General features: G+C 42.4%; 1 long non-coding RNA gene across 1 annotated transcript in view; it reads right to left on the bottom strand.

Annotated features, from left to right (window-relative positions):
- The window catches only part of LOC139538209 (uncharacterized), a 48233-nt gene that overhangs the window by 1793 nt on the left and 20682 nt on the right, over nt 1-25758 (bottom strand). Inside the window, exons 3-4 of the long non-coding RNA XR_011667695.1 lie at nt 24789-24858; nt 22742-22906 (exon numbers count right to left, since the gene is read on the bottom strand). This is a non-coding gene — a long non-coding RNA (uncharacterized lncRNA). The remainder of the gene's footprint in view (nt 1-22741; nt 22907-24788; nt 24859-25758) is intronic.

The raw sequence follows: 25758 nt of genomic DNA, 5'->3' as shown, positions 1-25758 counted from the left end.
CCAGAAGAGAGTGTGAGGGACAGAGAGAGCGAGAGAGAGCCAGAGAGAGAGAGAGTAGACACTATGGAACACAAAGATGTTACTATCTCATCCTGGAATATCAATCAATCAATCAATCAATTTTATTTTATATAGCCCTTCGTACATCAGCTAATATCTCGAAGTGCTGTACAGACACCCAGCCTAAAACCCCAAACAGCTAGTAATGCAGGTGTAGAAGCACGGTGGCTAGGAAAAACTCCCTAGAAAGGCCAAAACCTAGGAAGAAACCTAGAGAGGAACCAGGCTGAGGGGTGGCCAGTCCTCTTCTGGCTGTGCCGGGTGGAGATTATAACAGAACTATGCCAAGATGTTCAAAAATGTTCATAAGTGACAAGCATGGTCAAATAATAATCATGAATAATTTTCATTTGGCTTTTCATAGCCGATCATCAATATGAATATAAATTCTGAGGTCACCTGCCTTTGGCCTAAAGAGCAGGAACCCAGACTTCATCAAAGAAACTGGAAATACAGACATTGTCATCCTACAAGAAACATGGTATAGAGGAGACAGACCCACTAGTTGCCCTCTAGGTTACAGAGAGCTAGTAGTCCCATCCACCAAACTACCATGTTTGAAACAGGGAAGATACTCAGGGAGTATGCTAATTTGAGAAAGAGCAGACCTAACCAACTCTATTAAATTAGTCAAAACAGGAACACATCTGGCTAGAAATTAATAAGGAAATTATCTCAGCAGAGAAAAATGGCCTCATGTGTGCTATATCCCTATATCCCCCCAACAGAATCACCATACTTTAATGATGACAGCTTCTCCATCCTAGAGGGGGAGATCAACCATTTCCAGGCCCGGGAACATGTACTAGTCTTTGGCGACCTAAATGCCAGAACTGGACAAGAACCTGACACTCTTAACACACAGGGGGACAAATACCTACCTGGAGGTGACAGCATTCCCTCCTCCATATGCCCCCCTAGACACAACTATGACAAAACAACCAACAAAAACAGGTCACAACTCCTGCAGCTCTGTCGCACGCTGGGTCTGTACATAGTCAATGGTAGGCTTCGAGGGGACTCTTACGGTAGGTACACCTACAGCTCATCCCTTTGACATTAGTACTGTATATTACTTTATCACTGACCTCAACCCAAAGTCTCTGTGTTCACAGTCAACCCACTGACACCCTTATCAGATCACAGAAAAATCACAGCAAAATCATCTGCCTGAGCAGAGCAATACTCAATCATGAGGCATCAAAGCCAACGGAACTGCATAATATTAAGAAATGCTATAGATGGAAGGAAAGTAGTGCAGAAACCTACCAAAAAAACAATTAGGCAAGAACAAATTCAAACCTTTTTAACAACTACCTGGACAAAATGTTTCACTGTAATAGTGAAGGTGTAAACTTGGCAGAAGAACATCTAAACAGTATATTTGACCTCTCAGATTCCCTATCCAATCTACATATTTCAAGTAGACAACATAGAAAAATTAACAATAAAAATTGGTTTGATGAAGAATGCATAAACCTAAGAAAGAAATGAGAAAAATTAAATAAGAAACCTATCCAACCAAAAACATAGAGACCCAGAAAACTTGAGCCTATGCCTTCACTATGGTGAATCACTAAAACAATACAGAAATACACTACGGAAAAAGAAGGAACATCATGTCAGAAATCAGCTCAATGTAATTGAAGAATCCATAGAATTGTCACGCCCTGACCTTAGTTCCTTTGTTATGTCTCTATTTTTGGTTTGGTCAGGGCGTGAGTTGGGGTGGGCATTCTATGTTTTATATTTCTATGTGTTTGGCCGAGTGTGGTTCTCAATCAGAGGTAGCTGTCTATCGTTGTCTCTGATTGAGAACCATACTTAGGTAGCCTCATCCCACCTGTGTTTTGTGGGTTGTTGTTTCCTGTTGTGTGTCTGCACCAGCCAGAACTGTTTCGGTCGTTATTCTTTGTTATTTTTGTTATTTCAGTGTTCATTTAATAAATATGGACACGTACCACGCTGCACCTTGGTCTTCTCCTTCCAACAGCCGTTACAAGAATCTATTCACTTCTGGGAAAATTGGAACACACTAAATGAACAACAACACGAAGAGTTAACCTGTAGACCATAAGCTGTAGCCCACACTATCTACCTAGAGACCATTTTTCATAGCTGTTTGCATACCAACACAGTCAGCATTGAATGAGCTGTATTCCGCCATAAGCAAACAAGAAAACGCTCATCCAGAGGCGGCTCTCCTAGTAGCCGGTTACTTTAATGCAGGGAAATGCATACAAAGCTCTCCCTCTCCCTCCATTTGGAAAATCTGACCTTAATTCTATCCTCCTGATTCCGGTTTACAAGCAAAAATTAAAGAAGGAAGCACCAGTGACTAGATCAATAAAAAAGTGGTCAGATGAAGCAGATGCTAAGCTATAAGACTGTTTTGCTAACACAGACTGCAATATATTCCGGGATTCTTCCGATGACATTGAGGAATACACCACATCCGGCATTGGCTTCCTCAAAAAGTGCATCGATGACGTCGTCCCCACGGTGACCGTACGTACATACTCCAACCAGAAGCCATGGATTACAAAAAACATCCGCACTGAGCTAAAGGCTAGATCTGCCGCTTTCAAGGAGCGGGACTCTAACCCGGACGCTTATAAGAAATCCCGTAATGCCCTCCGACAAACCATCAAACAGGGAAAGCATCAATACAGGACTAAGAACGAATCATACTACACTGGCTCTGACGCTCTTCGAATGTGACAGGGCTTGAAAAACATTACAGACTACAAAGGGAAGCACAGCCGAGAGCTGCCCAGTGACACGAGCCTACCAGATGAGCTAAACTACTTCTATGCTCACTTTGAGGCAAATAACACTGAAACATGCATGAGAACACCAGCTGTTCCGGAAGACTGTGTGATCACGCTCTCTGCAGCCGATGTGAGTAAGACCTTTAAACAGGTCAACATTCACAAGGCCGCAGTGTCAGACGGATTACCAGGACGTGTAATGCGAGCATGCGCTGACCAACTGGCAAGAGTCTTCACTGACATTTTCAACCTCTCCCTGTCCGAGTCTGTAATTCCAACATGTTTTAAGCAGACCACCATAGTGCCTGTGCCCAAGAACACTAAGGTAACCTGCCTGATTGACTACCGACCCATAGCACTCACGTCTGTAGCCATGAAGTGCTTTGAAAGGCTGGTCATGGCTCACATCAACACCATTATCCCAGAAACCCTAGATCCACTCCAATATGCATACCGCCCCAACAATTCTACACATGATGCAATCTCTATTACACTCCACACTGCCCTTTCCCACCTGGACAAAAGGAACACCTATGTGAGAATGCTATTCATTGGCTACAGCTCAGCGTTCAACACCATAGTGCCCTCAAAGCTCATCAACAAGCTAAGGACCCTGGGACTAAACACCTACCTCTGCAACTGGATCCTGGACTTCCTGGCGGGCCGCCCCCAGGTGGTAAGGGTAGGTAGCAACACATCCGCCACACTGATCCTCAACACAGGGGCCCCTCAGGGGTGCGTGTACAGTCCCTTCCTGTGCTCCCTGTTCACTCATGACTGCACGGCCAAGCATGACTCCACGCCATCATTAAGTTTGCCGATGGCACAACAGTGGTAGGCCTGATCACCGACAACGATGAGACAGCCTGAAGAGAGGAGGTCAGAGACCTGGCCATGTGGTGCCAGGACAACATCATCTCCCTCAACGTGACCAAGACAAAGAAGGTGATTGTGGACTACAGGAAAAAGAGGACCGAGCACGTCTCCATTCTCATCAACGGGGCTGCAGTGGAGCAGGTTGAGAGCTCCTTGGTGTCCACATCACCAACAAACTAACATGGTCCAAGCACACCAAGACAGTTGTGAAGAGGGCACGACAACACCTATTCCCCCTCAGGAGACTGAAAAGATTTGGAATGGGTCCTCATATCCTCATAAAGGTTCTACAGCTGCACCATCGAGAGCATTCTGTATGGTTGCATCACTGCCCGGTATGGCAACTGTTCGGCCTCTGACCGCAAGGCACTACAGAGGGTAGAGCGAATGACCCAGTACATCACTGGGGCCAAGCTTTCTGCCATCCAAGACCTCTATAACAGGTGGTGTCAGCGGAAGGCCCTAAAAATTGTCAAAGACTCCAGCCACCCTAGTCGTAGACTGTTCTCTCGAAATACCGCAAGGCAAGCGGTACCGGATAGTCAAGTCTTGGTCCAAGAGGCTTCTAAACAGCTTCTACCCCTAAGCTATAAGACTATTGAACACCTAATCAAATGGCTATCCAGACTACTTGCATTGCCCCCCTCTCCCTCTCTTTTACACCGCTGCTACTCTCTGTTGTTATCATCTATGCATAGTCACTTTAATAACTCTACCTACAGTGGGGAGAACAAGTATTTGATACACTGCCGATTTTGCAGGTTTTCCTATTTACAAAGCATGTAGAGGTCTGTAATTTTTATCATAGGTACACTTCAACTGTGAGAGACGGAATCTAAAACAAAAATCCAGAAAATCACATTGTATGATTTTTAAATAATTAATTTGCATTTTATTGCATGACATAAGTATTTGATCACCTACCAACCAGTAAGAATTCCGGCTCTCACAGACCTGTTCGTTTTTCTTTAAGAAGCCCTCCTGTTCTCCACTCATTACCTGTATTAACTGCACCTGTTTGAACTCGTTACCTGTATAAAAGACACCTGTCCACACACAATCAAACAGATTCCAACCTCTCCACAATGGCCAAGACCAGAGAGCTGTGTAAGGACATCAGGGATAAGATTGTAGACCTGCACAAGGCTGGGATGGGCTACAGGACAATAGGCAAGCAGCTTGGTGAGAAGGAAACAACTGTTGGCGCAATTATTAGAAAATGGAAGAAGTTCAAGATGACGGTCAATCACCCTCGGTCTGGGGCTCCATGCAAGATTTCACCTCGTGGGGCATCAATGATCATGAGGAAGGTGAGGGATCAGCCCAGAACTACACGGCAGGACCTGGTCAATGACCTGAAGAGAGCTGGGACCACAGTCTCAAAGAAAACCATTAGTAACACACTACGCCGTCATGGATTAAAATCCTGCAGCGCACGCAAGGTCCCCCTGCTTAAGCCAGTGCATGTCCAGGCCTGTCTGAAGTTTGCCAATGACCATCTGGATGATCCAGAGGAGGAATGGGAGAAGGTCATGTGGTCTGATGAGACAAAAATAGAGCTTTTTGGTCTAACTCCACTCGCCGTGTTTGGAGGAAGAAGAAGTATGAGTACAACCCCAAGAACACCATCCCAACCGTGAAGCATGGAGGTGGAAACATCATTCTTTGGGGATGCTTTTCTGCAAAGGGGACAGGACGACTGCACCGTATTGAGGGGAGGATGGATGGGGCCATGTATCGCGAGATCTTGGCCAACAACCTCCTTCCCTCAGTAAGAGCATTGAAGATGGGTCGTGGCTGGGTCTTCCAGCATGACAACGACACGAAGCACACAGCCATGGCAACTAAGGAGTGGCTCCGTAAGAAGCATCTCAAGGTCCTGGAGTGGCCTAGCCAGTCTCCAGACCTGAACCCAATAGAAAATCTTTGGAGGGAGCTGAAACTCCGTATTGCCCAGCGACAGCCCCGAAACCTGAAGGATCTGGAGAAGATCTGTAGGGAGGAGTGGGCCAAAATCCCTGCTGCAGTGTGTGCAAACCTAGTCAAGAACTACAGGAAACGTATGATCTCTGTAATTGCAAACAAAGGTTTCTGTACCAAATATTAAGTTCTGCTTTTCTGATGTATCAAATACTTATGTCATGCAATAAAATGCAAATTAATTACTTAAAAATCATACAATGTGATTTTCTGGATTTTTGTTTTAGATTCCGTCTCTCATAGTTGAAGTGTACCTATGATAAAAATTACAGACCTCTACATGCTTTGTAAGTAGGAAAACCTGCAAAATCGGCAGTGTATCAAATACTTGTTCTCCCCACTGTACATGTACATATAACCTTAACTAACCGGTGCCCCCTCACATTGACTCTGTTCCGGTACCCCCCTGTATATAGTCTCGCTATTGTTATTTTACTGCTGCTCTTTAATTACTTGTTACTTTTACTTCTTATTCTTATCTGTATTTTTTTAAACTGCATTGTTGGTTATGGCCTCGTAAGTAAGCATTTCACTGTAAGGTCTACACCTGTTGTATTCGGCGCATGTGACTAATACAATTTTATTTGATCTATCCAAAACAGAGATGTATGGATAAATCACTTCTCCAGTCTTTTTGGCTCTATAACAAAGAACAAACAGCAAAAACAAGACTACCAGAACCCACTGGATTCTCCAATTACATTGAAGGAACTACAGGAGAAAATACAAACCTTCCAACCCATAAAGGCCTGTGGTGTTGATGGTATCTTCAATGAATTGATCAAATATACAGACCACAAATTCCATTTGGTTATACTGAAACTCTATAAAATCATCCTCAACTCTGGTATCTTCCCCCATATTTGGAACCAAGGACTGATCCCTCCCCCAATCCACAAAAGTGGAGACAAAGTTGATCCCGATAAGTACCATGGGATATGCATCAACAGAAATCTTGGGAAAATCCTCTGCATTGTCATTAACAGCAGACTCATACATTTCCTCAGTGAAAACAATGTACTGAGCAAATGTCAAATTGGCTTTTTACCAAATCACTGTACGACAGACCACGTGTTCACCCTGCACACGCTAATTGGCAAACAAACAAACCAAAACAAAGGCAAAGTCTTCTCATGCTTTGTTGATTTCAAATACAGCTTTTGCCTCAATTTGGCATGAGGATCTTCTATACAAATTGATGGAAAGCGGTGTTGGGGTAAAAACATACAACATTATACAATCAATGTACACAAACAACAAGTGTGTGGTTAAAATTGTCAAAAAACCAAGGTTTGTCTACAGCAGCACCTAGATCTTCTGCACAGATTCTGCCAGACCTGGGACCTGACAGTAAATATCAGTAAGACAAAAATAATGGTGTTCCAAAAAAGGCCCAGTTGCCAGGACCAGAAATACAAATTCCATCTAGACATCGTTGCCTTAGAGCACATAAAAAACTATACATACCTCGGCCTAAACATCAGCGCAATAGTTAACTTCCACAAAGCTGTGAACGATCTGAGAGACAAAGCAAGAAGGGCCTTCTAGACCATCAAAAGGAACATAAAATTCGACATACCAATTAATAACTGGGTAAAAATACTTGAAATCAGTTATAGAACCCATTGCCCTTAATGTCTGTGAGGTCTGGGGTCCACTCTCCATCCAAATATTCACAAAATAGGACAAACACCAAATTGAGACTGCATGCAGAATTCTGCCCAATAATCCTCTGTGTACAACGTAAAACACAAAATAATGCATGCAGATCAGAATTAGGCCGATACCCGCTAATTATCAAAATCCAGAAAAGAGACGTTAAATTCTACAACTACCTAAAAGGAAGCAGTTCCCAAACCTTCCACAAGAAAGCAATCACCTACAGAGAGATGAACCTGGAGAAGAGTCCACTAAGCAAGCTGGTCCTGGGGATCTGTTCACAAACACAAACAGACCCCACGGAGCCCTAGGACTGCAACACAATTAGACCCAACCAAATCATGAGAAAACAAAAAGATCATTACTTGACGCATTGGAAATAATTAATTTTAAAAAACTCTGCAAACTAGAATGCTATTTGGCCCCAAATAGAGAATACACAGTGGCAGAATACCTTACCACCGTGACTGACCCAAAATGAAGGAAAGCTTTAACTATGTACAGACTCAGTGAGCATAGTATTGCTATTGAGAAAGGCCGCCGTAGGCAGACCTGGCTCTCAAGAGAAGACAGGCTATGTGTACACTGCCCACAAAATGAGGTGGACACTGAGCTGCACTTCCTGACCTCCTGCCAAATGTATGACCATATCCCTCAGATTACACAGATCCACAAAGAATTTGAAAACAAATCAAATTTTGATGAACTCCAATATATTTTGGGTGAAACACCACAGTGTGCAATCACAGCAGCAAGATTTGTGACCTGTTACCACAAGAAAAGGGCAACCAGTGAAGAAGAAACACCATTGTAAATACATATTCATTTTCCTTTTGTACTTTAATTATTTGCAAATGTTTCACAACACTATAGATAGCCATAATATGACATTTGAATGTTTATTTAACTTGTGTATATTATCTATTTCACTTGCTTTGGCAATGTAACCATATGTTTCCCATGGCGATAAAGCCCTTTGAATTTAATTAAATTGAATCGACGGTTATGGACGAAGAATGTCATGAAAACAAAATGGAACAAACAGCTGACTGAAGACGGGACAGCCAGGTATTTGTGCGGTTGAATCCGTTTCTGCGATAGCATGGACTTAACAACGTGATGAAACTTTGTTGCCCCTTGCTGAAACAAGCAAGGTGTTGTAGCAGACGATAAATAGACAGGGCTTGGAACCTGTAACAATGGCAATTTGACTGGTACCCAATTTCATGGGTACACCCGCAATGGCTGCCTGGTATTGTGATGCAATCATTTCCACAGTAATGTAGAATGCTCATCCAAATTGAAATGCGGCTTATGGAATGGAATGTATTTTTTTTTATAATGTCAGTTGAGTTGAATCAACAAATCACAGCACAGATTGATGGGTACACTTCCTGTTTTTGCTCTAGGTTAAAAAAACAAGGTAAAAATACAATCATTGTAATAATTCCATGCGGAAGTTTTAGAAAATATACAAATTCAGAGTGGTAGGACCTCCGCATTATTGTGACGCCGTTGTCTTAACCTTCAACCTAAGGTTTACTTGTGCTTTGCCTCCTATGGGTACACTCACAATGGCCGCCAGTTCACACATCATGCCATCATTGACTTGAATGGGGACACCAGTTCTATTCCTTCTATTTCTATGGAAGAACACACAGTCCGGAGCGGAGGAAAGGAGACAATGTGTAAAAGGTTATTTGAAAGGTTGTTACGGAGACTGCGGTCATTTGGCTTGCCAATTACCATCCAAAATCAGATCAACTTGTTTGTGTCTTTTACAGCAGAAAGCTGCTCTCCTGCTGGATCTTCTCCAGAGTAATCAACTGATTACAGCAGAAAACCACTGAAGGCAGCTGTAACTTTTATAGGGCTCCTTCTGTTTTCCTACGCAGATGTAAAATAAAGAGCAGATAATTAGTCTCTCACAACACCTCTAGAGCAATAGCTCCTGTCTATCCCCACTCGGCTGTTAATGGCAAATAGTTTTTGGACTCAGTCTTGAGATGGCTAAGACCTCTGGGATAGTCATTGACTAACTGGCTAAGACCTCTAGGATGTATTGACTAACTGGATCTATTCTGGACATGGCATGTGAACAGAGTATTGCAGAATACTGTATGCCGCAGAAGCCGCCATGGGAGAGAAGTGCAGGCAGCATTGTATTAATGGAAATCAAGACTGTTCTCAGGGCAGCAAGATACTATAGCTAGATATGCGTTGGGGGTCATTTTAGCTGACCCTAACCCCAACCCTTTTCCTAACCTTAACCTAATTCTCTTAACCATTTTAATTCTCCTAACTTGCCACGTTAATTCTCCTTACCTGCTGCGTACGTCCTCCTAACCGGCAGATAGCCTAGTGGTTACAGCGTTGGACTAGTAACCGAAAGGTTGCAATATCAAATCCCCGAGCTGACAATATAAAACATCTGTCGTTCTGCCCCTGAACAAGGCAGTTAATCCACTGTTCATAGGCCATCATTGAAAATTTTGGGTCAGTCACTAGTTAAATTAAGGTAAAATTAAAAATGTAAAAACTCCTACAAAAAGTAACTTCTGCTGGTCAAAACTGGCAGATCTGCCATGAGAACAGTCTTGATTTCCACTAATGCAATGCAGTTGAAAGTGCTGCATCCAGATTCTATTCAATATCCATACCAGGGGCAAAATCTAAACTAAATGTGATCTGATAGTGTGTAGTATAAAAACACTGAAATCATTACCATGTGTAAGCACTGTAAAATAACTGTATGAACTAGCAGGACAGAACAGGCATGTGCTTATCAAACCAGGCACTGTCTAAACTCATTGGATCATGCCACATTTGGTGGGAAAAAATCAGGGTCTGTGCTTGGGGCAGTGATGTCAGTCAAACTGTGTCGTCCTCTGTAACAGACAGCTGATGAGGGGAGTGTGTCTTTCTTTGTGGTATGCTATCTCATGAGTTGATGTGATGTATTTAGGTGAGCGGACACCTGGGGGCGATTTGATTCATGACCGCTCCCATACCCTATAGTTCTGTATCTCTTTGTGACTAATTTGTATACGGGTATAGCAGAAAAGTCACATCCCTGATTAGCAGGTGAGTGACAACCCTGATTAGAACCACCTGCTGCTCATCTGTAGTTCCTTACAAATATTGTTTTGAATGAAAAGAATTGTACCCACACAGTGAAGATGGCTGTAAAGCCGAAACATCTGTGTACGCTATCCCTGATGCAGTAAAAACAAATGAAAACATTGAATAATGAAGTAAGCGTCATGCGACATCCTTTTGAGTGCAAACCCATTACCAACTCTGAGTGCGTCTCTCCTCCCACACTCCATCAACAGAGAGAGCAAGGCCCACAGGCTCCAGTGCATAAAATTTAACAGGGGATAGAAAGTCTGTATCTGTCTGCCCTCTCTCACACACAATACTGTAGAAACCTGTCTATTTTCTCTCCCGGTCTAACAAGAGTCTGCCCAACTTGTCTGTATCTCTCACGAAATAGTAGCCTATTCTCACACACACACACACACACACACACACACACACACACACACACACACACACACACACACACACACACACACAAGCCTGTCTTGCAGCACTCTACCTCTCACACAATACAAGGCTAGAGCTTGCCTCTCTCGCTCTTGCTCTATAACGCTAAGCTATGTCTCCCTCTCTTCTATCTCTACCTGTCTCATTATCATACTAGAACCAGCCTCACAGTTCCACTGTCTCATCATTATCATACAAGAACCAGCCTCACAGTTCTACTGTCTCATCATTATCATACTAGAACCAGCCTCACAGTTCTACTGTCTCATCAGTATCATACTAGAACCAGCCTCACAGTTCTACTGTCTCATCAGTATCATACTAGAACCAGCCTCACAGTTCTACTGTCTCATCAGTATCATACTAGAACCAGCCTCACAGTTCTACTGTCTCATCATTATCATACTAGAACCAGCCTCACAGTTCCACTGTCTCATCATTAACATACTAGAACCAGCCTCACAGTTCCACTGTCTCATCATTAACATACTAGAACCAGCCTCACAGTTCTACTATCTCATCAGTATCATACTAGAACCAACCTCACAGTTCTACTATCTCATCATTAACATACTAGAACCAGCCTCACAGTTCTACTGTCTCATCAGTATCATACTAGAACCAGCCTCACAGTTCTACTGTCTCATCATTCACATACTAGAACCAGCCTCACAGTTCCACTGTCTCATCATTAACATACTAGAACCAGCCTCACAGTTCCACTGTCTCATCATTAACATACTAGAACCAGCCTCACAGTTCCACTGTCTCATCATTAACATACTAGAACCAGCCTCACAGTTCTACTATCTCATCATTATCATACTAGAACCAGCCTCACAGTTCCACTGTCTCATCATTATCATACTAGATCCAGCCTCACAGTTCTACTGTCTCATCATTAACATACTAGAACCAGCCTCACAGTTCTACTGTCTCATCATTATCATACTAGAACCAGCCTCACAGTTCTACTGTCTCATCAGTATCATACTAGAACCAGCCTCACAGTTCCACTGTCTCATCATTAACATACTAGAACCAGCCTCACAGTTCCACTGTCTCATCATTAACATACTAGAACCAGCCTCACAGTTCTACTATCTCATCATTATCATACTAGAACCAGCCTCACAGTTCTACTATCTCATCATTATCATACTAGAACCAGCCTCACAGTTCCACTGTCTCATCATTAACATACTAGAACCAGCCTCACAGTTCTACTATCTCATCAGTATCATACTAGAACCAGCCTCACAGTTCTACTGTCTCATCATTAACATACTAGAACCAGCCTCACAGTTCTACTGTCTCATCATTAACATACTAGAACCAGCCTCACAGTTCCACTGTCTCATCATTAACATACTAGAACCAGCCTCAGTTCTACTGTCTCATCATTATCATACTAGAACCAGCCTCACAGTTCTACTGTCTCATCAGTATCATACTAGAACCAGCCTCACAGTTCTACTGTCTCATCAGTATCATACTAGAACCAGCCTCACAGTTCTACTGTCTCATCATTAACATACTAGAACCAGCCTCACAGTTCTACTGTCTCATCATTAACATACAAGAACCAGCCTCACAGTTCTACTGTCTCATCAGTATCATACTAGAACCAGCCTCACAGTTCCACTGTCTCATCATTAACATACTAGAACCAGCCTCACAGTTCTACTGTCTCATCATTATCATACTAGAACCAGCCTCACAGTTCTACTGTCTCATCATTAACATACTAGAACCAGCCTCACAGTTCTACTGTCTCATCATTAACATACTAGAACCAGCCTCACAGTTCTACTGTCTCATCATTAACATACTAGAACCAGCCTCACAGTTCTACTGTCTCATCATTATCATACAAGAGCCAGCCTCACAGTTTTAAGTCTGTCATTATGAAGGGCTGGAGGGGCGAGAGGCGAGGGGTGAACTCAAATACGAGGCCAGATAATTCCATCTGCAGCGCTCCACTCCAGCAGGACCCCTGATAATCAATCAAATCTATTTATAAAGCCCTTTGTACATCAGCATAGTTGTTTCACAAAGTGCTTATACAGAAATCCAGCCTAAAACCCCAAAGAGCAACCACTGCAGATGTAGGAGCACAGTGTCTAGGAAAATCTCCCTGGAAAGGCAGAAACCTAGAGAGGAACCAGGCTCTGAGGGGTGGCCAGTCCTTTTATGCATGTGCCGGTGGAGATTTTAAGAGTAGATGGCCATTAAGGCCAGATTGTTCTTCAAGATGTTCAAACGTTCAAAGATGACCAGCAGGTTCAAATAATAATCACCGTGGTTATAGAGGATGCAACAGGAGTAAATGTTAGTTGCCATTTCTTGGCTGAGCATTCAGAGGGTGAGACAGCAGTAGAGAGAGATAGAAACGGAGAGTGCTTCAGTGGTCCATTGTAGCTCAGTTGACAGAGCATGGAGCTTATAACGCCGGGGTAGTGGGTTCGATACCTGGGACCACCCATTCGTAAAATGTATGCGTGACTAAGTTGCTTTGGACAAAAGTGTCTGCTAAATATATAGGGCTCTATGTTTTTCTTGCGTTAAGGCAGTTCTAGTGTCAAACTCACGTTAGTTTGCAATTTCATCAATGATACACTGGCATTTCCCAGCCCTAGCGCCAGGTTCGGCAATTTACCTGTCTTAAATCAGCTCCTTGCGTTCAGAATGGGCGGGGTGGAAATATTTGAAGTGTTTCCTAAAAACATGATCCAAAGTGCTAATTTCAGGCAGCACTGAGAAGTATATTTAATACCAACCAAAAGCTGGTTTTATCGGTAACGCAGTTGGTTATGTCATGAATTTTGACAGCTGAAACGCACCCTATCCATCGGTGAGGCACACTACCCATATGCACATGGAACAAGAGTAGCCTAATGTGCTTTTGGTGCCTGTAATAACCAAGCATAGCTTCCTCTCCTCTCAGTTAAGGCCATTTTTTGTCTGCCTATTGCGAAGAAGTCAACACTGTTATTTTTTTCTTCTTTTGTTTAGAATTTATTTAGAATTATTCATTTTCTTTTTACGCCTTATCAATAATCAATGTAATCTTACTGATTGACAATGTTTTTTTTTAACTTAGAACAATGTGGACTGCACATGGGTTGAAGTGCGCCAATAATTGCAATAGTGAAAATAGCAAAAATATTTCTGACACACCCCTTGACCTATAGTGCTATCAGCTACGCTTAGATATACCATTGCGTTAGGTTTGTTAAAATATAGGCCTGAGCCTTAGATGTACCATTGCGTTAGGTTTGTTAAAGTAGAGGCCTGAGCCTTAGATGTACTATTGCGTTAGGTTTGTTAAAATAGAGGCCTGAGCCTTAGATGTACTATTGCGTTAGGTTTGTTAAAATAGAGGCCTGAGCCTTAGATGTACCATTGCGTTAGGTTTGTTAAAGTAGAGGCCTGAGCCTTAGATGTACTATTGCGTTAGGTTTGTTAAAATAGAGGCCTGAGCCTTAGCTGTACCATTGCGTTAGGTTTGTTAAAGTAGAGGCCATAATGTATTATTATATTAGTAGTCAGGTGAGGGACGGTTTGGAACCAGATAACCCCACCATCAGAGTGCTGTCCATCCGTCCACAAACTGAGCAGGATCCAAGAGGAACTCCAGAGCTGAACTTTAACTCTCTGCATTTCACTTTCTGCTACATCCACAATAGCATCACTCTACTGTGTGTGTGGGCAGTTCTAGGGCTAGCAGAACTCTCTACGTCAAAGCATATTTTTGTTGTGAGAAAATATAATGTTCAATAAATAAAGCCTTTATACCAGGGACTTGAACTGCATGTGACATTAATATTAACAAAATATATACAACTTTTAAAGCACATTAGAAACTGAGACTTGAAAGCAACCAATATCTACAAGACACTACTATGTTAATCAGTATGATAAACTGACAGGTTAAGTGGTTGCAGCAACACATGTCCTACCTTTTCTCAAAAGTGCTCCAAATACTTGTGTGAGGAGACCGATCACACAAGTAGGGTGTGTCAGTGACAACGGTCATCGAAATTGTAATGTTTTTATTTTATTTTATTTTTTTACAATTTTAATAAATGTAACAGTTGGACAATGGCTCAAGATACTCCAGACGTTTAGAATTTTTGGAATCCATCAGTTATTGACTGAATTTACTGGCACGGACTAATAATGAATGGAGTTCAGGGATTTAGGTGGGAATTCAGGAATTCAATTTATTGTCAAATTCTACTTTTTTGATATTAGAATGTAGTGTTATATACATTTTCTTATTGTATGAGGTATTCTTATATTTATTTTTTGTCAAAATAAAGAAAATTATGTGCCTAATTTGCATAAATCCACTGGGTGTATTTACATATATTAATACATTAACATAAAGGGGTGGGACATGGCTACAACCACCAAACACTCTGTCTACCCTACGTGCACTCACCTGCGCTGTCTAGACTGCCTCATTAATTACTGTTGTTGTCACGTTGTCTTGTGTAATTTAACAAGTGTGTCAAAAGCAGGATACCCTCGGATTAAAAATCAACAGCTTGGCTCTAGATTATACCTGTCTAAACATACTTTACATTGTTTGCGAGATCAGACGTAACACAACTATAATCCGAGTGTTCGTTTTTGGACGTTGCTATCATTTCAGCGCATCTAATTTGTAAAATTGTCAACCTTATTAAATCATTACTTTTTAAATTAATGAACACGCATCAAATAAGAGTTGTCTTTCTTCTCTTTCTTGTGATGTGCCGATACAGTGCGTTAAATCCCTGACGAAGCTTTAGTGTTCTTTAGTGTTCTTCAATGGAAAGACCATTTATTCCACTGAGCCCATTTTCATTGAAAAAGGTTTGTTACTAGCTACCTTTTGAATTTGGATCACGGAACGCGGGACCGCTATAAAAGGTCTAGGGATCCTGGCAACCAAAAGTCTGAAGAGCTGCTTTGCGCTAGCAGCTAGCCTAGCTGCTAACTAGCTATCAAGCTAGCAAAGTTCCCTGAAAGCTTGAACACAGCCCGCGACACAGTTAGCCCTTGTGGATGGGACCACGGATTGTCCTGGGCTGTCTAAATCCATGCTGTTTGTTGCTGTTTCCATCTGCCCTCTGCGACCTACCCTATTTGGAACTGCGTGGAGTTCAAAACAAATCCGGTGGGAGTAACATAGAGGACAGTGTTTCTCTAGGCCGTCCATGTAAATAACAATTTGTTCTTAAGAACAGTTTGCAGTTCTCCCAGGGAGAGGTGGATGTCCTGAACGAGACTTGCAGCAAGATCGGAGTCACACTCAAAATTAAAGTGGAAAACCACACTACAGGCTGATCCAACATAGATGTAATGTCCTTAAAACAAGTCAAAATGAGGCTCAGTAGTGTGTGTGGCCTCCACGTGCCTGTATGACCTCCCTACAATGCCTGGGCATGCTCCTGATGAGGTGGCAGATGGTCTCTTGAGGGATCTCCTCCCAGACCTGGACTAAAGCATCCGGCAACTCCTGGACAGTCTGTGGTGCAACGTGGCGTTGGTGGATGTAGCGAGACATGATGTCCTAGATGTGCTCAATTGGATTCAGGTCTGGGGAACGGGCGGGCCAGTCCATAGCATCAATGGCTTCCTCTTGCAGGAACTGCTGACACACTCCAGCCACATGAGGTCTAGCATTGTCTTGCATTAGGGGGAACCCAGGGCCAACAGCACCAGCATATGGTCTCACAAGGGGTCTGAGGATCTCATCTCGGTACCTAATGGCAGTCAGGCTACCTCTGGCGAGCACATGGAGGGCTGTGCGGCCCCCCAAAGAAATGCCACCCCACACCATGACTGACCCACCGCCAAACCGGTCATGCTGGAGGATGTTGCAGGCAGCAGAACGTTCCCACGGTGTCTCCAGACTCTGTCATGTCTGTCACATGTGCTCAGTGTGAACCTGCTTTCATCTGTGAAGAGCACAGGGCGCCAGTGGCGAATTTGCCAATCTTGGTGTTCTCTGGCAAATGCCAAACGTCCTGCACGGTGTTGGGCTGTAAGCACAACCCCCACCTGTGGACGCCGGGCCCTCATACCACCCTCATGGAGTCTGTTTCTGACCGTTTGAGCAGACACATGCACATTTTTGGCCTGCTGGAGGTCATTTTGCAGGGCTCTGGCAGTGCTCCTCCTGCTCCTCCTTGCACAAAGGCGGAGGTAGCGGTCCTGCTGCTGGGTTGTTGCCCTCCTACGGCCTCCTCCACGTCTTCTGATGTACTGGCCTGTCTCCTGGTAGCGCCTCCATGCTCTGGACACTACGCTGACAGACACAGCAAACATTCTTGCCACAGCTCGCATTGATGTGCCATCCGAGATGAGCTGCACTACCTGAGCCACTTGTGTGGGTTGTAGACTCCGTCTCATGCTACCACTAGAGTGAAAGCACCGCCAGCATTCAAAAGTGACCAAAACATCAGCCAGGAAGCATAGGAACTGAGAAGTGGTCTGTGGTCACCACCTGCAGAACCACTCCTTTATTGGGGGTGTCTTGCTAATTGCCTATAATTTCCACCTGTTCTCTATTCCATTTGCACAACAGCATGTGAAATTTATTGTCAATCAGTGTTGCTTCCTAAGTGGATAGTTTGATTTCACAGAAGTGTGATTGACTTGGAGTTACATTGTGTTGTTTAAGTGTTCCCTTTATTTTTTTGAGCAGTGTATATTGGCCATCTCTGATACTCACTAAGATAATTCCTTTGATGATACAGCCGTAACATCATAATCTACAGTAAAGCCTATTATTTTGGGGTGCTGCTATAGGCCACCAAGTGCTAACATTTATTATCTGGATAATATGTGTGCAACGCTTGATAATGTGTGTGATGTTAACAGAGAGATCTATTTTCTGGTTGACTGGTTTTCATCAAGCTGTCCACTCAAGAGGAAGCTGCTCACTGTAACCAGTGCCTGTAATCTGGTTCAGGTTATTAATCAACCTACCAGGGTGTTTACAAAGAGTACAGGAACTACAGTTAATTCAGAAAGTATTCAGACCCTCTTCCATTTTTCAACATTTTGTTACGTTACAGCCTTATTCTAAAATGTATTCAACCAATCTACACACAATACATTTGAATTTACATCAGGTGGACTCCAATCAATTTATTGTCAATACATTTTCTAAAATTTCTAAAAACCTGCTTTTGCTTTGTCATTATAGGGTATTGTGTGTAGATTGCTTAGGATTTGTATTTATTTTATACATTTTAGAATAAGGCTGTAACGTAACAAAATGTGGAAAAAATCAAGGGGTCTGAATAATTTCCGAATGCACTCTATATCATCCATGTATATTGATCTCATTTTAACCAATACTGCAGAACTCTGCTTCTAAAGCTGTATTCCCATTGGATGTACTGACCATAATATAGTGGCCATATCTAGAAAAGTCAAAGTTCCAAAGGCTAGATCTAAAATAGTGTATAAGAGATCATACAAAATGTTTTGTACTGATTCCTATGTTGAAGATACAAAACAAACAAAAAGTATTTGTTGGTCTGATGTGTGTAATGGGTAGCATCCAGACGCTGCACTTGATGCAGTTATTGATAAGCATGCACCTACTTAGAAACAGACTTTTAGAACGGTTAAGGCCCTGTGGATTGATGAGGAATTGAAAAGCTGTATGATGGAGAGGGACGAGATAAAAGGAGCGGTGAATAAATCTGGCTGCACATCTGATTTGCAAACTTACTGTAAATTGAGAAAGAATTAACTAAACAAAAAGAATAAGAAATTGAACTATGAAACCAAGACGAAGGACAATGTATAATACAGAAAGACTAATTCAACTCCATCTTTTATTAAATCACATGGCTAATTTATCACAAAAACCTTTTGGTGTTGCCAATTACGTTAATCACTATTTTATTGGGAAAGTAAGCAAACTTAGTCATGAAATGCCAACATCAAACTGTGAATCATCATATTCATGCATTATATACCTAATAATGAAAGAAAAGCATTGTCATTTTGAATTCTGTAAAATTAGTGTGGGTGAGGTGGAAAAATGATTGTCATCCCTCAATAATGAGAAACCACCTGGTATTGCCAACTTGGAAAGCTACTGAGGATGGTGGTGGACAATGTTGCCACTCTTATTTGTCATATTTTGTATCTGAGTCTAGAGACAAATGTTTGTTCTCAGCTTGAGCAGATACAATGCTATTTCTCTGTAAACAAATTATCATCAGACTTTCAGGGCACTCAACAAGTACTGCATTGGCACAAATTACTGATGATTTGGTTGAAAGAAATTGATAAGAAGAAGAATGTGGGATCTGTACTGTTAGATTTCAGTGCGGACTATAATATTATTGACCATAACCTGTTGTTGAAAAAACTTACGTGTTAAGGCTTAAGGCTCTACCTCTGCCATATTGTTGATTTAGAGTCATCTATCTAATAGAACACAGATGGTTTTCTTTAATGGTGTAACACCCAACGCAGAAAATGAGAAGCAGGTACAGGGAGTGAACCATTAAATATAGACGGACATGCAATGGAACAAGAACAGCGTCTGGACATAAACACAACAAACAATACTACTACAGGGAACAACACAGAGGAGCAGGCATATATGCAGGGGCAATCAACAATCGCTGGCCATGGCAGAACACTGACATTCCTGTCTTGCAGGAAATCATGCACAGAACGAGCAGTATGGCTGGTGGCATTGTCATGCTGGAGGGTCATGTCAGGATGAGCCTGCAGGAAGAACACCACATGAGGGAGGAGGATGTCTTCCCAGTAACACACAGCGTTGAGATTGCAGGCAATGACAACAACCTCAGTCCGATGATGCTGTGACACACCGCCCCATACCATGACGGACCCTCCACCTCCAAATCGATGCCACTACATAGTACAGGCCTCAGTGTAACACTCATTCCTTCGACGATAAACTTGAGTCCGACTCGTCAGTAAAAGTTTTTTTTTGACAGTTCTGTCTGGTACAGTGACGGTGAGTTTGTGCCCATAGGCAACGTTGTTGCCGGTGATGTCTGGTGAGGACCTGCCTTACAACAGGCCTATAAGCCCTCAGTCCCGCCTCTCTCAGCCTATTGCAGACAGTCTGAGCACTGATGGAGGGATTGTGCGTTCCTGGTGTAACTTGGGCAGTTGTTGTTGCCATCCTGTACCTGTCTCGCAGGTGTGATGTTCGGATGTACGTATCCTGTGCAGGTGTTGTTACACATGGTCTGCCACTGCGAGGACGATCAGCTGTCCGTCCTGTCTCCCTGTAGCGCTGTCTTAGGCGTCTCTCTCGCAATTAATTGCCCTGGCCACATCGGCAGTCCTCATGCCTACTTGCAGCATGCCTAAGGCACATTTACACAGATGAGCAAGGACCCTGGGCATTTTTGTTTTGGTGTTTTTCTGAGTCAGTAGAAAGTCCTCTTTAGTGTCCTAAGTTTTCATAACTGTGACCTTAATTGCCTACCGTCTGTAAGCTGTTAGTGCCTTAACGACCGTTCCACAGGTGCATGTTCATTAATTGTTTATGGTTCATTGAACAAGCATGGAAAACCGTGTTTAAACCCTTTACAATGAAGATCTGTGAAGTTATTTGGATTTTTACGAATTATCTTTGAAAGACGGGGTCCTGAAAAAGGGCTGTTTCTTTTTTTGCTGAGTTTATATGCAGGGGCAATCAACAAAGTGAGGGAGTCCAATGAGCGCAGCTGCTCGTATTGATGGTAACAGGTGTGTATGATGACGGGTAGCCTGGCGCCCTCGAACATGTAAAGTGTGGTGCACTGCAGGGCAGCTCTTTTGGCCCTCTACTCTTTTCTATTTGTACTAATGGCCTGCCACTGGCATTAAACAAAGCCTGCGTGTCTATGTATGCTGATGATTTAACCCTGTACGCTTCAGCAGCCACAGCCTCCTTGCTCGTACACACTTTTTCAGTTCTGCCCACAAATTTTCTATAGGATTGAGGTCAGGGCTTTGTGATGGCCACTCCAATACCTTGACTGTGTTGTCCTTAAGCCATTTTGCCACAACTTTGGAAGTATGCTTGGGGTCATTGTCCATTTGCAAGACCCGTTTGCGACCAAGCTTTAACTTCCTGACTGATGTCTTGAGATGTTGCTTATATCCACATCATTTTTCTACCTCATGATGCCATCTATTTTGTGAAGTGCACCAGTCCCTCCTGCAGCAAAGCACACCCACAACATGATGCTGCCACCCCCGTGCTTCATGGTTTGGATTGTCTTCTTCGGCTTGCAAGCCTCCCCATTTTTCCTCCAAAAATAACGATGGTAATTATTGCCAAACAGTTCTATTTTTGTTACATCAGAGCAGAGGACATTTCTCCAAAAAGTACCATCTTTGTCCCCATGTGCAGTTGCAAACCATAGTCTGGTTTTTTTATGGCGGTTTTGGAACAGTGGCTTCTTCCTTGCTGAGCGGACTTTCAGGTTATGTCGATATAGGACTCGTTTTCCTGTGGATATAGATACTTTTGTACCAGTTTCCTCCAGCATCCTCACAAGGTCCTTTGCTGTTGTTCTGGGATTGATTTGCACTTTTCGCACCAAAGTACGTTCATCTCTAGGAGACAGAACGTGTCTCCTTTCTGAGCGGTATGACGGCTGCGTGGTCCCATGGTATTTATACTTGCATACTATTGTTTGTACAGATGAACGTGGTACCTTCAGGCCTTTGGAAATTGTTCCCAAGGATGAACCAGACTTGTGGAGGTCTACAATTTATCTTGGAGGTCTTGGCTGATTTCTATTGATTTTCCCATGATGTCAAGCAAAGAGGCACTGATTTTAAAGGTAGGCCTTGAAATACATCCACAGGTACACCTCCAATTGACTCAAATGATGTCAATTAGCCTATCAGAAGCTTCTAAAGCCATGACATATTTTTCTGGAATTTTCCAAGCTGTTGAAAGGCACAGTCAACTTAGTGTATGTAAACTTCTGACCCACTGGAATTGTGATACAGTGACTGAAGTGAAATAATCTGTCTGTAAACAATTGTTGGAAAAATGTATTGTGTCATGCACAAAGTAGATGTCCTAACCGACTTGCCAAAACTATAGTTTGTTAACATGAAATTTGTGGAGTGGTTGAAAAACGAGTTTTAATGACTCCAACCTAAGTGTATGTAAACTTCAGACTTCAACTGTATTTTGTGTGTATGTATTGATATGTAGGCTGTGTGTACTGTTTTTAAGTATATGTAGTTATGTCCTTGCACTGTTCTTGTTTATTATTGTTCTGTATTATGTAATGTTAATGTTTTGTGTGGACCCCTGGAAGAAAGCTGCTGCTTTTGCAACAGCTAATGGGGATCCTAATAGGTCCCTGACAGGTCATTACAAACATTTCCGCGGTCGTAACTTTAACATAACAATTTGACAGGCCGAAGCAAGACTATGAAAGAGTCCCAGGAGTAAAATTAAAGCAATCAATCCAGCGAGATCTATGTGACAAGTGGATTTTGCACCTCTCAAACACAGGAAATAGATGGCTGCAAAGACAGCTCCTCAGGTGGGCGGTGCATGCACGTTGCTTGTGTCAGTAGAAACGCAACACGCTAAACACAGACACACACACCTAGGTCTACAGTAGCACAATTTTAATTTTTTTATCTTAAAGTAACAGCTCAGTCTGGCTACGAGGGCACCGTGTCTCCTGCTGAAACCGAAGCATTATTAGTGTCCATATATTTTGGATCAACTCGCCCAACAGTCAATGCTCTCACCACACTTCTGTTGATGTAACTTGATAAAATTAAGTATATGTAACATCTATGTATGGGAGAATGCACCGCACTCTTACCTAGCAATGGGGTCCCATGTTCCCTTGTTCTCTGTGGCTTCACTGAGGAGGTCCTCACTGATATTTGTTCTCTGTGGCTTCACTGAGGAGGTCCTCACTGAGATTTGTTCTCCGTGGCTTCACTGAGGAGATCCTCACTGAGATTTGTCAGCCTTTTTTATGCACCTACAGTGTGAAATCAGATGGAGGCACACAGTGTTTTCATTTCGATCTAAAGCCTGGAAGAACGCTTGGAATCCAGCATGCAATATCCTTAGATTATGAGATGACACATTACACTAACCGATACAAATAACGTCTCCTTAACTGCAGTATCTTGGAATTATGCACGAGCTACAGTGCCTTCAGAAAGTATTCACATCCTTGGACCTTTTCCACATTTTGTTGTGTTAAAAAGTGTGATTATTATTTTTGTCAACAATCTACACAAACTACTATTATGTCAAAGTGGATAAAAAAAAACACTACTGTATCTTTGGTACATAACTATTCAACCCCTTGAGTCAATACATGTTAGAATCACCGTTGGTAATGATTACAGCTGTGAGTATTTCTGGGTAACGTTTTAAGCTCTTTGCACACCTGGATTGTACAATATTTGCACGTTATTATTTTTTAAATCCTTCAAGCTCTGTCATTGGTTGTTGATCATTGCTAGACAGCAATATTCTTGCCATAGATTTTCATGCCGATATAAGTAAAACTGTAACTAGGCCACTCAGGAACATTCAATGTCGTCTTGATAAGCAACAGTATATATTTGGCCTTGTGTTTTAGGTTATTGTCCTGCTGAAAGGTGAATTTGTCTCTTGGAAAGCAGACTGAACAAGGTTTTCATCTAGGATTTTGCCTGTGCTAAGCTCTATTACATTTATTTTTATCCTAAAAAACTCCCCAGTCTTTGCCGATGACAAACATAGCCATAACATGGTGCAGCCACACCATGCTTGAAAATATTAAAGAGTGGTGTTCAGTGATGTGTTGTGCTGGATTTTCCCCAAACATAACACCCTGCATACAGGACATAAAGTTTATTTATTTTCCAATTTATTTGCAGTTTTACTTTAGTGTCTTATTGCAAACAGGATGCATGTTTTGGAATAGTTTTATTCTGTACAGGCTTGTTTCTTTTCACTCACTTAGGTTAGTATTGTGGAGTAACTACAATGTTGTTGATCCATCCTTACTTTTCTCCCACCACAGCCATTCAACTCTAACTGTTATAAAGTCATCATTGGCCTCATGGTGAAATCCCAGAGCAGTTTCCTTCCTCTCCAGCAACTGAGTTAGGAAGGACAACTGTATCTTTGTAGTGACTGGGTGTATTGATACAACATCTAAGGTGTAATTAATAACTTTACCATGCTCAAAGGGATATTCAATATCTACTTTTTTTTTCTCCCATATACCATCGTTGTGACGCATTGGAAAACTTCCCTGGTCTTTGTGGTGGATTCTGTGTTTGAAATGCACTGCTTGACTGAGGGATCTTACAGATAATTGTATGTGTGGGGTACAAAGATGAGGTACAGTGGTCATTCAAAAATCATGTTAAACACTGTTATTAATGCACACAGAGTGATTCCATGCAACTTATTATGTAACTTGTTTAGCAAATGTTTACTCCTGAACGTATTTAGGCTTGCCATAACAAAGAGGTTGAATACTTATTGACTCAGAACATTTCAGCTTTACATTTTTTATTAATTTGAAAACAATTCTAAAAACATCATTCCACTTTGACATTATGGGGTATTGTGTGTAGGCCAGTGACACAAAATCTCAATTTAATCCATTTTAAATTCAGGCTGTTACACAACAAAATGTGGTAAAAGTCCAGGGGTGTGTATACTTTCTGAAGGCACTGTTTGTGGGTAGAGTATACATACCCTGACATTGATGATTTTGCTATGGAAGCTGTTCAGCACAACTTTAAAGTCACGATAAACTTTAGGAGAATCGGTCTTGTCATGTCAACAATTATGGTGAAATAGTTCTAATTCAGTAGTTATAACATAGTATTCTCTAAACAGCATCTCCCATTTACCTTCCCTCTGTAGAGTTGTACATATTTTAGTATCCATACACGTGGACCATCAGCTAACGTGTACTAGTGACTGAAGAAGCCCACAGCACATCCCAGTCCCAGCCAAAACCATCAATCCAGAGGGAAGAAAAAAACAAGGACAACAACAAAGGTTATGCTCATGAAGGAAACATGATGAGAGAAAAGCATTGGAGACTGCCGACAAGGCACACATACAGACACAACAGAATGATGCGAACAGGCCATTCTGGGAACTCTGCCAGGGTCATGCTCAGACCATATTAATTCCTCCCTCTCATCCTTCAGTATCCCCTTTATTCCATTTTATTAGTTGTTACTTTCCAATCGTGCTTTCTGTGTTATCTATTGGCACATTCTTTAAAAGGAAACCCCTGTGGTATCGATTATGTGGCCACTGGCCTTGGCTTTGATTGTTTTTAAGACAACCCACTGCTCGATCCTTAACCCTTGTCCAGTGGAGAGTGTACAGGGTCTGAAGGTTGGAACATCACTGAACCAACCCACAGCCATATGACCAATAGGCTGTCATGGCTCTGCAAGCCATCATGACTTCCACGCTTACTAAAGGCAGAGAATTAACCTTATCACTATGATAAATGTCTGCCCTCATTGGGCACAAAGTGCATTTTCCCCCGTCGTAGAGTGCTGTACGGTTTGGACTGGTCCACTGTCGCCTCTGCCTCAGTCGAGACCATTAGTGGTCTGTGGTAGGAAAAGGACCAGAGATCAATTTGTATCCCTGCTACAAGGAGAGCTGAGCGTCACATTCATCGCTGTCAGGGCCAGTCCGTGCCCTGCCCATACAGTTCGCTACAGGAGAGAGCAGGCATTAAGACTAGCATGGAACAGGCACTCCCACTCAGCTCCTCCCCCCCCCCCCCCCCCCCCCTAATCAAAGCAGAGCGCCATTAACCACAAATCTTTTTATTTCACCTTTATTTAACCAGGT

This window comes from Salvelinus alpinus, chromosome 14, assembly GCF_045679555.1.
Source record: "Salvelinus alpinus chromosome 14, SLU_Salpinus.1, whole genome shotgun sequence".
Lineage (NCBI taxonomy): Eukaryota > Metazoa > Chordata > Actinopteri > Salmoniformes > Salmonidae > Salvelinus > Salvelinus alpinus.
The sequence above is the reverse complement of the archived record's forward strand: the minus strand, read 5'-3'. Positions and strand labels throughout refer to the sequence as shown.